Source organism: Anabrus simplex, chromosome 2 (assembly GCF_040414725.1).
Source record: "Anabrus simplex isolate iqAnaSimp1 chromosome 2, ASM4041472v1, whole genome shotgun sequence".
Classification (NCBI taxonomy): domain Eukaryota; kingdom Metazoa; phylum Arthropoda; class Insecta; order Orthoptera; family Tettigoniidae; genus Anabrus; species Anabrus simplex.
In genome coordinates this window covers 130,505,445-130,518,184 of record NC_090266.1, presented here as the reverse complement: position 1 = coordinate 130,518,184, position 12,740 = coordinate 130,505,445, and the positions used below count along the sequence as shown (strand labels likewise).

General features: G+C 39.5%; 1 protein-coding gene across 2 annotated transcripts in view; it reads right to left on the bottom strand.

Annotated features, from left to right (window-relative positions):
• Positions 1–12,740, bottom strand: part of LOC136863930 (RAB6A-GEF complex partner protein 2) — a 457,043-nt gene that overhangs the window by 198,505 nt on the left and 245,798 nt on the right. The gene's annotated exons all lie outside the window — the stretch shown is intronic.

The following is a 12,740-nucleotide window of genomic DNA, read 5'->3' as shown; positions in this document are numbered from 1 at the left end:
GGAGACAGAAAAGCTTTTTAAGGTCGGTTTCCCATATATCTATCTGGAAGATGCACAGAGCGCGGATTTCTGGCCACAGGGAATAAAAGACAGAAGATTTCGCTTTCGGAGATATGATAGGAGACAGGAAGATGAACGAGGGGTGGAACTTCAGTAAACATCTCACCCAACTGCCAAAGAAGAAGGAACCTATGTCAAGCACGGAAATAAGTGTATTATTATGGAATATAGAGGGAATAAGAAATGCAATACCCCACACATCACAGAAGACAATAGATGACACAGATGTTATGATACTGACAGAGACATTCCTCACGGAACCTATGGAGCTGGAAGGTTACTATGGTATACACACGCTAGCGACCCCGACGGAAGGAAGACCAGCAGGGGGAATCACAATCTTCATAAAAGGGAAACTGGGAGATATCAAGCGAATCATCAAGGAGGAAAACATGGTCAGAATAATCACATCAGAAATTATGATAATAGGAATTTATATAGCCAAATACACCTATAGAAAACATAATGGATAAAATATCTATAGCCATAGCACAAACGAAAGCAGAAAGGAACGTAATACTTGCCGGAGATTTTAACTGCAGGATAGACAAAGAAAATACCAAAACTTACATCCTTCGAGACACTAGAAGAAGAAGGCTGCAGAATAGCGAACATAAAAGACACCAACCTACTTTGCACAGAACGGTCATAGCGCCATCAACCTACTATTTTTTAGAGGAGTACGACTACAATTATGTAAACAAGAAGGCCTATGGAACTCATTGGTAGCACCAATAAGGAAACACATACCTATAATGACACACCTACGCATGGAAATCCAACAAAAGAGGGAGGAAGCAAAAAGACCAAGTATATATAGCAGGAAAATATAGTGGGAAACAATAGAAGAAAGCGAGGAAGACATCGGGAAAGCAAGAAACCTAATAGAAGAAGAAAGACAAGAAGCAGCCCTAGAAACAGCCCCAAAGTAATAATGAAAGCTATAATAATAATAAAGGAAAGAAGACATGCACAAGCTTGGTTTGACCAAGAGTGTTATAAGGAAAGAAAAGCAACTCTAAAGGTCCTGAATGCAGCAAAATTGTACAGACGCCCAGAAGACCTAACAGCATATGCAGAAAAAAGGAAAAAATATAAAGGAGTAATAAAAAATAAAAAAGAAGAATATACAGAGAAACAAGGAAGGAAACAAGCTGAGGAAGCACAATCAGACCCATACATAGCGCTGAAAAAGAAGACATCAATCGCAACAGGAGAAATTCATATGGAGAACTGGGAACATCATTTTTCGAACATATGGAATAAGGGCCTCCTCTGCGAACCATGTGACCTTGCCGCGGTGGGGAGGCTTGCGTGTCCCAATGATGCAGATAGCCGAGCCGCAGGTGCAACCATATCGGATGGGTATCTGTTGAGAGACCAGACTAACGAATGGTTCATCGAAAGGGGGGTAGCAGCCTTTCGGTTGTTGCAAGGGCGGCAGTCTAGATGATTGACTGATACGGCCTTGTAATAATACTCAACATGGCTTAGCTGTGTTGATACTGCTACACGGCTGAAAGCAACGGGAAACTACAGCCGTAACCACCTCCCGAGGACATGCAGCTCTCTCTGTATGAAAGATGTACTGATGATGGCTTCCTCCCGGGTAAAATATTCCGGAGGTAAACTAGTCCCCCATCCGGATCTCCGGGTGGGGACTACACGAGAGGGGGCGATCATCAGGAAGATGGATATTGACATTCTGCGAGTCGGAACGTGGAATGTTAGGACTTTGAATCGTTGTGGTAGGTTAGAGAATCTGAAAAGGGAGATGGATAGGCTAAAGTTAGATGTAGTTGGTATAAGTGAAGTACGTTGGCAGGAAGAACAGGATTTTTGGTCAGGCGACTACCGAATTATCAACACGAAATCAAACAGGGGTAATGCAGGAGTTGGTTTAATAATGAATAAGAAAATAGGGCAGCGGATAAGCTACTACGACCAGCATAGTGAAAGAATTATTGTCGCCAAGATAGACACCAAACCAATGCCCACCACAATAGTGCAGGTCTATATGCCTACTAGTTCAGCGGATGATGAAGAAATTGAAAGAATATATGAGGAGATAGAAGATTTAATACAATGTGTCAAAGGTGACGAGAATCTAATTGTGATGGGAGACTGCAACGCAGTGGTAGGCCAAGGAAGAGAAGGTAGCACAGTAGGAGAATTTGGATTGGGACAAAGGAACGAAAGAGGAAGTCGGCTGGTTGAATTCTGCACTGACCATAATTTAGTCCTCGCCAATACTTGGTTCAAACACCACAAACGACGGCTGTATACGTGGACGAGACCTGGAGACACTGGAAGGTATCAAATAGACTTCATTATGATTAGGCAGAGATTCAGAAACCAGGTGTTGGATTGCAAAACTTTCCCAGGAGCAGACGTGGACTCTGACCACAACTTGTTGGTCATGAAATGCCATCTGAAGTTGAAGAAATTGAAGAAAGGAAAGAATGCAAAAAGATGGGATCTAGACAAGTTGAAAGAAAAGAGTGTGATGGATCGTTTCAAGGAACATGTTGCACAAGGACTAAATGAAAAGGCCGAAAGAAACACAGTAGAGGAAGAGTGGAGAGTCATGAAAAATGAAGTCAGTAGGGCTGCTGAAGAAATGTTAGGAAGGAAGAAAAGATCAACTAAGAATCAGTGGATAACTCAGGAGATACTAGACCTGATTGATGAACGACGAAAATACAAGAATGCTAGAAATGAAGAGGGCAGAAAAGAATACAGGCAATTAAAGAATCAAGTGGATAGAAAGTGCAAGGTAGCTAAGGAAGAATGGCTGAAGGAGAAGTGCAAGGATGTCGAAGGCTGTATGGTCCTGGGAAAGGTAGATGCTGCATACAGGAAAATCAAGGAAACCTTTGGAGAAAGGAAATCTAGGTGCATGAATATTAAGAGCTCAGATGGAAAGCCACTTCTAGGGAAAGAAGACAAAGCAGAAAGATGGCAGGAGCATATCCAACAGTTGTATCAAGGTAACGATGTAGATAATTTCGTTCTGGAACATGAAGAGGCTGTTGATGCTGATGAAATGGGAGACCCAATTTTGAGGTCAGAGTTTGACAGAGCTGTGAGTGACCTAAATAGGAACAAGGCACCTGGAATTGATGATATTCCCTCTGAATTACTGACTGCCTTAGGAGAAACCAGCATGGTAAGGTTATTTCATTTAGTGTGCAAGATGTATGAGACAGGAGAAGTCCCATCCGATTTTCGGCAGAATGTTGTTATATCTATTCCCAAGAAAGCCGGTGCTGACAGGTGTGAAAACTACCGCACTATTAGTTTAGTATCTCATGCCTGCAAAATTTTAACACGTATTATTTACAGAAGAATGGAAAAACAAGTTGAAGCTGAGTTGGGGGAAGATCAATTTGGCTTCAGAAGAAATGTAGGAACACGTGAAGCAATCCTGACTTTACGTCTGATCTTAGAGGATCGAATCAAGAAGGACAAGCCCACGTACATGGCATTCGTAGATCTAGAAAAGGCATTCGATAATGTTGATTGGACCAGGCTATTTATGATTCTGAAGATGATAGGGATCAGATACCGAGAACGAAGAATTATCTACAACCTGTATAAAAATCAGTCTGCAGTGATAAGAATCGAGGGCTTTGAAAAAGAAGCAGCAATCCAGAAAGGAGTGAGGCAAGGCTGCAGTTTGTCCCCTCTCCTTTTCAATGTTTACATAAAACAGGCAGTAAAGGAAATCAAAGAGAAATTTGGAAAGGGAATCACAGTCCAAGGAGAGGAAATCAAAACCTTGAGATTTGCCGATGATATTGTTATTTTATCTGAGACTGCAGAAGATCTCGAGAAGTTGCTGAATGGTATGGATGAAGTCTTAGGTAAGGAGTACAAGATGAAAATAAATAAGTCCAAAACAAAAGTAATGGAGTGCAGTCGAACGAAGGCAGGTGATATAGGAAATATTAGATTAGGAAACGAAGTCTTAAAGGAAGTAGATGAATATTGTTACTTGGGTAGTAAAATAACCAACGATGGCAGAAGTAAGGAGGACATAAAATGCAGACTAGCACAAGCAAGGAAGAGCTTTCTTAAGAAAAGAAATTTGCTCACTTCAAACATTGATATCGGAATTAGAAAGATGTTTTTGAAGACTTTTGTGTGGAGCGTGGCATTGTATGGAAGTGAAACATGGACGATAACTAGCTCAGAAAGAAAGAGAATAGAAGCTTTTGAAATGTGGTGTTATAGAAGAATGCTGAAGGTGAGATGGATAGATCGAATCACGAATGAAGAGATACTGAATCGAATTGGTGAGAGGAGATCGATTTGGCTAAATTTGACGAGAAGAAGAGATAGAATGATAGGACACATCTTAAGACACCCAGGACTTGTTCAGTTGGTTTTTGAAGGAAGTGTAGGTGGCAAGAACGGTAGGGGTAGACCAAGGTATGAATATGACAAACAGATTAGAGCAGACGTAGGATGCAATAGTTACGTAGAAATGAAAAGGTTAGCACAGGATAGGGTGGCATGGAGAGCTGCATCAAACCAGTCTATGGACTGATGACTCAAACACACATGGAATAAGGAAGGGCTGAAGCAAGCATATGACACAGAACCAGCGGAACCCACACATGCTCTGGAGCCAATAACAACGTATGAAATTAGGAAAGCAATACAAGGAGGGAGAAACAAGGAATCCGCAGGACCAGACAAAATTTACATGGAACACTTAAAAGACTCACTCGGCGAGATGGAAGAATTGTGGAAAGACCTAATGAACAAATGTATACAAACTGGGAAAATACCAGAGGGATGGAACACAGCGACTCTAAAGATACTTTTCAAAGGAAAAGGGAGCAGAACATCACTAGACTCATTTAGAGGAGTAGCACTAGAAAACGCATCCTTTAAAGTTTTCACGAAGATACTAAATGAAAGATTAATAGAAGCCTTCAATGGGTACATCCAGAAAATCAATTTGGTTTCATGAAAGGCAGGAGCACAGTCCAGGCAGTAAAATACCTAATAAATCAGGTAGAACAAGCCTTAAGACACAAAGGAGGGAAATATCACGCAGTCTTTGTTGATTTCAAGAAGGCATTCGACTCAATCAACAGGCGAAAGCTAAACGAGAAAATGAAATTGACAATCTGCGAGAGAGACCCACTAGTGAGAATAGTTGAAGCATGTCTATAGAGGAACATAATCCGAATAAACAACAACATAGAAATTTCTGAAGACATAATACAGACAAACGGAGTTATGCAAGGTGATCCCACGAGTCCCACACTTTTCAACTTTTACACAGCAGATGTGAACCGCATAGTAGAGGAAGGATCAAAAGTAGAGCTGATCCTATACGCAGATGACATGCTGATCGGAGCAAAAGAAAAGGAGGAGGTGGAAAGGGCAGTCCGCAGACTAGAGGCCTGGGCGGAGGAAAACAGCCTACAGATAAATGAAGAAAAGACAGTACAAATGACCTTCAGAAAAGGTGGGAAATCAATGCCCAAAGACAACATAACATTACACCAAAAGCCATTACAAAAGGTACGAAATTACAAATATTTGGGAATAATACTACAGACAACGGCAGCGTCCTTTGATATACATATTCAAGAAAGAATGGCAGCAGCAATCAGAGCCTCATACAGCATCCAAAACATTTCAAACCTATCAATTAGCACGGCGATGAGACTTTTCAAGACGACAGTACCGCCAGTGATAACATATGGAATTGAGATAGTGTGGGAAAAGCTGAAGATCGGAGACCTGATGAGAATAGAAAGAATAAAAGCAATGTTCATGAAGAGGATTACCCGAGTTGGAAAGACAGCGCCATCCCGGATGGTATACGAAATGATGCGTTAGACGTATTTCATAGAAGACATACAATCACAATTTTACCTACAATCAACGGAAGCAAGCAGGGCACTAGTAAACATCAGGGAAAGGAGGAAAAGTGAAATTGACCTTGACTTCGACGCCTCACCAGCGATGACTGATGATAGATGGACTAGAGTGTGCAACACACAACACCACGTGATAACACGACTCTCCATACATGGGTTTCACCACAAGATATGCGTAAACCAGAAATTCCATGAGCCAGACGAAGATCGTAAGTGCACTTTGTGTGGACAGAAGTGTAGTAGATATCACATCATAACATGCACGAAAAGAACCTGGACAATTACAGACTATAACAAAGACTGAAATGTGAAATTTAATTAATGCTCAAACTCGAGTGTACATTTCTCTATTAATTAATTAATTGTTTATTTAGTGAAAACTAAACACAAAAACATTCATAAAGGAACGTGGACTTCCCCTGATGGAAACACAGTTAATCAGATTGACCACATTCATGTTGATAGACACCACATGACTGACCAGGAAGATGTACGAACCTTTAGAGGAGCTAATGTGGACTCGGATAATTTCTTAGTTACAGTAAAACCTCGTTAATTTGAAATCGTTGGGACTAAAAAATCGGACTTCAAATTACGTGATTTTGAATTAACCGCCAATTCGTAATTCAGAAGTGCCAACCCTTGCCGCGTATTAAATATTCTAAGGCCCGTTATTGCATACAGTTAACCTTGATTTACAGTTTAAACCTATCAAATGCCTGAAGAAAAAAAAAAAAAGAAAACTTATTTCCAAAATGCATCCAAGAACGTGCATTTACAGTATTCAAATAATGCACTTGGATAACTCACTGACAAACATAACCTCTCGCAATGAAAGAAAGAAAGAAAGAACCAAAGAAAACAAGCACGATTCAAAGACGAGGAGAAATCTATGCTGGCTCCTATGTGCAAGTGCTTTATTCATTGGATTACAGTACTGTATGTTTTTTAGATGTCCTGTACTTGCACAGAAAGTACCCGATGCCCTTAAAACATTGTGGCTAATTAAACTTTCCTATGGCGAGGGGAAAAAGCCTCTCGCTTCCTTCTGCATGACAGCAAAATACAGTCACTCTATCCTTGTATGCTTTTCCGCCATGGCATTTCTCTCGTACTTTAGAAATGTAAACGCATGCTGTGTCAAAAAGTATTCTAAGACCCATTAATGCATGCAATCACCTTGATTCATAGTTTAAACCTTTAAAATTCCATGGAAAAACTATTTCCAAAATGTATCCAACAAGGTGCATTTACGATGTTCAATTCATGCACTCTGATAAATCAATGACAAACATAACCTCACGCAACAAAAGAAAAAAAATCACACGATTCAAAGACGAAGATATCCTGTCCTCTGTGCAAATTAATTATTTTTTTGGATTACTCTACCGTTTGCATTTTTAGATGTGCTATACTTGCACGGAAAGTGCCCGACGCCCTTAAAACATTGTGGCTTATCAAAATTTCCTATGACAAGGGGAGGAATTCTTTCGCTTCTGTGTGCATTGGAACACAGTAAAATAATCCCCAAACTTGTACGATTTCCCGACTGGCACATTCTCCTTTAAAATCAGAAGACCGTTTGGGCTCGGCATTAAAAGAAAGCAATGCAGTTTCATTGGCATTGACAATATTGTTCGGTGCCTATGAATTGATTATATGAGCCACACTTTTTCGTCAACTGTCAGCATTGCCAGTGTTCACGGATTCTCTTTCTCCTCACACTGCCTGCTGTGTGATATTACAGCGTTCCTTAAAACGCTGAATACAAAAGAATTCCGATTTCACTCGAACTTAGCAATTATGAAGCACATTGTACACACCCTGAGTGTGTGAAAGTGCAGAACGCTACCCCTGCACGTTCTGGAAGACGCGTTCTATCATGACACTGATACATTTTGAATTTAAATTACTCTGTAATATACCATTGTTTTAAAATGTAAAGGCAGTTTCATATTAAAAGTCTAAATTTCGGTAATGGGACCGACATTGTACTTCGAATTACGAATTATCCGTATTTCGAATTAAACAATTTAAATAACATACAAAACCGCATCTCATGTTTCCGGGAACTACAGCTTCTTCGAATTACGCGGCATTTTCAATTGACCGATTTCGAATTATCGAGGTTCTACTGCAACAAAACAAATTAAAGAAATATGATGTGGAAAAGCTAAAAGAATCAGAAACTAAAACCCTCTATCAGGAGTGGATAAAGGAATATTTTGGAATGGTTGAAACTGCTGCAAAAGCCAATGACGTAAGTTGGATGGATTGTAAGCGAGTGATAAAAAATACTGCGGAGGAAATAATTGGTGAAGTAAGCAGAAATAAAAGGAACACATGGTTTGATAAAGTGTGTGCGGAAATAACTAAAAGGAAGAATATAGCCTACAAAGCAATGATCAAAAAACGTACCAGAAATACTGTTGAGACATACAGAGGGCTAAGAAGTAGTGAAAAGCAGGTACACAAAAAGAAGAAAAGGGAGTATCATGAAGCAAGGCTCAAGGAAATAGATGAGATGCATACCCAGAATGATTCAAGAAAGTACTATCGCTTGATTAACAATATGAGAACAGGATTTACACCAAGAACATTGAACTGCAGAAAAACTAATGGAGAACTGACAGGCAGCATGGAGCAGGCCTCAGAGAGATGGAATCAACATTTCCAGGATCAGCTTGAGGGAGTAGAGAATGATGCTCACTGTAATAAAGGAGTAATGCTGGAAATCAGATCCCCACAAATAGACAATGGAGAAATGAATCTGCCTACTATAGCAGAGGTAGAACTTTCCATCGACAGATTGAAGAATAACAAGGCACCCGGGCCTGATGATATAAATGCAGAGATCATTAAAATGGCAAAACCAACTCTCTTGCAAAGGCTTCACAGGGTCATCTGTGAAATATGGAAAAATGAACGCTTACCTAGAGAATGGGAAGAAGGGTTGATCTGGCCAATACATAAGAAAGGAGATCCATTGGACTGCTCAAATTACAGGGGTATCATATTGCTGAACATAGGATATAAGATATTCTCCAATATATATTTTATATGAGGCTACTGTAGCATGTAGGAGAGACAATAGGAAGCTATCAATGCGGTTTCAGAAAAGGGATATCGACCACCGATTAGATACATCCATTAACACAGATCCTACAGAAGACCCGAGAATATAAGATCACCACACACCACCTGTTCATTGATTTCAAATCAGCACATGACATTATAAAACGGGATAAACTACTTAGTGCAATGCAAGAACTTGGTATCCCAGAAAAGCTTGTAGCCTTAACAAGAGCCTCTCTCAGTACAGTCCGATGTAAAGTTAAAATACAAGGAAACCTCTCAGAACCATTCTGCACACAAAAGGGTCTCAGACAGGGAAATGCACTGGCATGTTTGCTGTTTAATATTGCGCTGGAAAAGGTCAAGCGAGACTCTGGAATTGAAAGGAGGGGTACAATATTTCATAAATCAGAATAAGTAATAGCATATGCTGACGACTTTGATATTATTGGAAGAACAAAAAGGGATGTCAAAGAAGCATTTACTAGGTTAAATGCTAAATCAAAACAGATGAGACTCACGATAAATGAGGAAAAAGACAAAATATATGGTGGTGTCAGAAAATCCATCAAGACTGAAATGCCTTGAGATCAATAGCTATAAATTTGAAAAGGTGACTGAATTTGAGTACTGCGGGTCGCTGATGACATCAGACGACAAAGTCAGTGCAGAAATACACCATAGAATACTAATAGCAAATAGATGTTACTACGGACTAAAAAGAAACCTAACGTCACGCTACACAAGCCGTAGCACTAAGGTTAAAATGTATAACACCCAAATAAGAGCAGTTCTATTATATGGTTCTGAAACTTGGGCTTTTTGGACAACTGACATGAGCAGATTGGCCATATTTGAGAGGAAGATCTTACGGAAGATTTACGGAGCAGTCAATGATCATGCTCCTGGCGCGCAAGGTACTGTTCAAGAAATGTGATATTGTAAGCGAAATCAAAGCAAGAAGAGCGAGATGGCGTGGGCATGTGCATAGAAGGGACAAAAATGATCCTTGTAGGAAGGTGACATTTACAGAACCTTATGGCGCCAGAAGAGTGGGATGACCCCCACTGAGATGGCTGGATGATGTGGAGAAGGATCTAAGGGGAGCTGGAGTCAGAGGATGGAGGAGCAGTGTCCTACAGGCACACTGGTCTCAAACAAAACCACCCCATAATTTTGCACATTTACTGGAATTTTGTTTTTTGTTTTTAGAAATATTACTTTGTCTTGATGATGTGCATGTGTAATTGCCAGTTTTCCTTTCAAAATTTCAAAAAAATAGTTCTGTGCCACAAAGGGTGAATGGGGGAGCATATCCGTTATCCGTTTACCTACAGACAAATTTTTTCTTGTAAATATGGTACACAATGTTCCAACGCCTCACACATTTAAAATATTAAAACTCGTTCTTAACATCATAACTTTGATATTCCCCTGATTGGAGATCATTTCTTCAGATGCAAATATATCAGTATTAAGATATCTAACATGTAGAATGCACGCCCACACACAAAATTTATGTGGGGGCTTGCTAAGAGTCACATGTATAAATTCCTATTTTAGTTCAATTCACAATATTGTCACTTCAAGTCATGTAGCCAACATACTGCATTCTTTCAATGAGTCACATATAAGAGATCTGAGATCATTTACACTGTAATATCTCAATATAAACATATCTAACAAAGAATAGGAACACTCACAAAAACTAAGATTTATCAATTCCACATTTTAGTCCTAAAACATTTCTTCCATTAAAAAAGTGTTTGTTCCCTTCATCTGTCCTTCGAATAATCAACCTGCATCACAATTTACATGTTTACACCCTTCATCAATTTCCCCATTTGAGAGTTGACAGACAGAAAACACTGCCAATTCACCAGTAATAGGCACTAATTGTCAAGAACACTTCTTTTGCTTTCAAACAAGTACAGTTCATTACTTTTTGTATAGCAAATAATATAAAATCTGGTATCCAAACATTAAGTAAATAAGCATCTATGGCTCCCAGGTGCGGTACCTCATCCTCTGTTGCCACCTCATGCAACACAGCTTCCATTTTTTCTACCAAATCATGTGCTTCATCTAAGTTAAATGGTCCAGCTACTGATTCGGGCATATAATCGCGCTGCAACATTAAAGGTGTCTCTATGAAATTTTTATGCTGGGAACTTGGAATGCGACCGTGGAATATTCCCTTAAGGTATTCCTGAGTCTGCTCTTGTTCAAAGTTGAAAAAAAAAGCCATTATGGCTCGTGACAAGTTTGCCTGAAGTCAAAGGGACTCCTTTCCTGTGGAAGAGTAAGGAGTATTACATGTAACTAATCTTATGATTAGAACCGTATTGAAATTTGCTATAAATGCTTACAATATAGTGATTATTTTAATCCACCTATTCAATACAAATTGGTTTTGTGTTGCTTGACAACAGATAAGAACTCCCCACCACATGGTACGCCAATAGCAAACGCCCCGCCCAACATCTATCCCTCTCAACCCCCTACTTGCCCCTCACAACAGCCCCTCAACACATACAACACAAGGAGTAGAACCACAACAGACATTAGTCGCAGTAACGTAAGAAAGACCACAAGACTTTGTAGCAGCAGTCAAAGGAGTAAGTGAAAAAATATAACATCAGACTCACATTACAAGCACAACAACATATAACAGTATTTCAAGTTAATTTCCATTTGTTCCAGAAGCTTCACTCATTCTATTACCTCGAAAGAAACAAACAGCCACTCCAGATTTGGATAGAAGCCCCCCCCTTTTAACTACAACTACATTAATACAATCTGCTACCAATGGATATTCAAGTCACAGTAAACAAGAACTAATTATTCTAATACTTTCACTGATCAAATCACCAAACTGCAGCAAGCTTCTAAAATTCTAGAAGCTGGTCTTCAACGGTTCCAAGAATTTAATTTTTAGAATATCATTTCGACTCAAATTACACATGGAGTCAAATCATAGTTGTTTTTAAATAATTGCATTGGAGATCACAATTATTAACCAAATTCTCAATATCGGAAGTTACTGTGTTCCAGAAATCAATGGATTTTAGAAAAAATGGCTCCTATATTTTAACCTTCAGTTTATATTTATGACTCAAATTTAAAGCCATATTACAGTTGATTCAATCAAGCACAGCATTGTGGAAACAATTTTAGCCAAATAAAATTTTTAAATTGTAGTTACTATGTTTTGGACATCAATGTATTTTAGAATTAAGGGTTACTCCAATTCAACATTGTAATTGTGAAAACAATTTAAACAAAAATTTTTAAATTGTACTTGCTATGTTGGACGTATGCCTTTGCTGGCGAGATGTAGTGTTTACAGTGCACTATGTCTTCTGGTATGGGCTATATCAAATTTGTTACTTTCATTGACCTGTCACAGTCTCATCCTTGGCTTTGACAATATGAAAGTGACTGAGGTATGAGTGATGCTAGTAATACCATTCCTTATGCAGCCAGTCCCTGTTATGAATGGTGTGAAAATATCGCTCATAGGGTCAGTTGGCGCATACATTTCAGTGGGCTTGGCAGACTGATATGTAAGAGCAACTGCTGGCTCGGTGAGGAAAGCAACGGGAAACTACCTCACTCCTCGTTTCCCTAGTACGCCTCTTCAGTGACGCCTAGGCTATTTATGACAGCTGTTGGCGAAGCTGCAGAGGATCAAACCAGCCT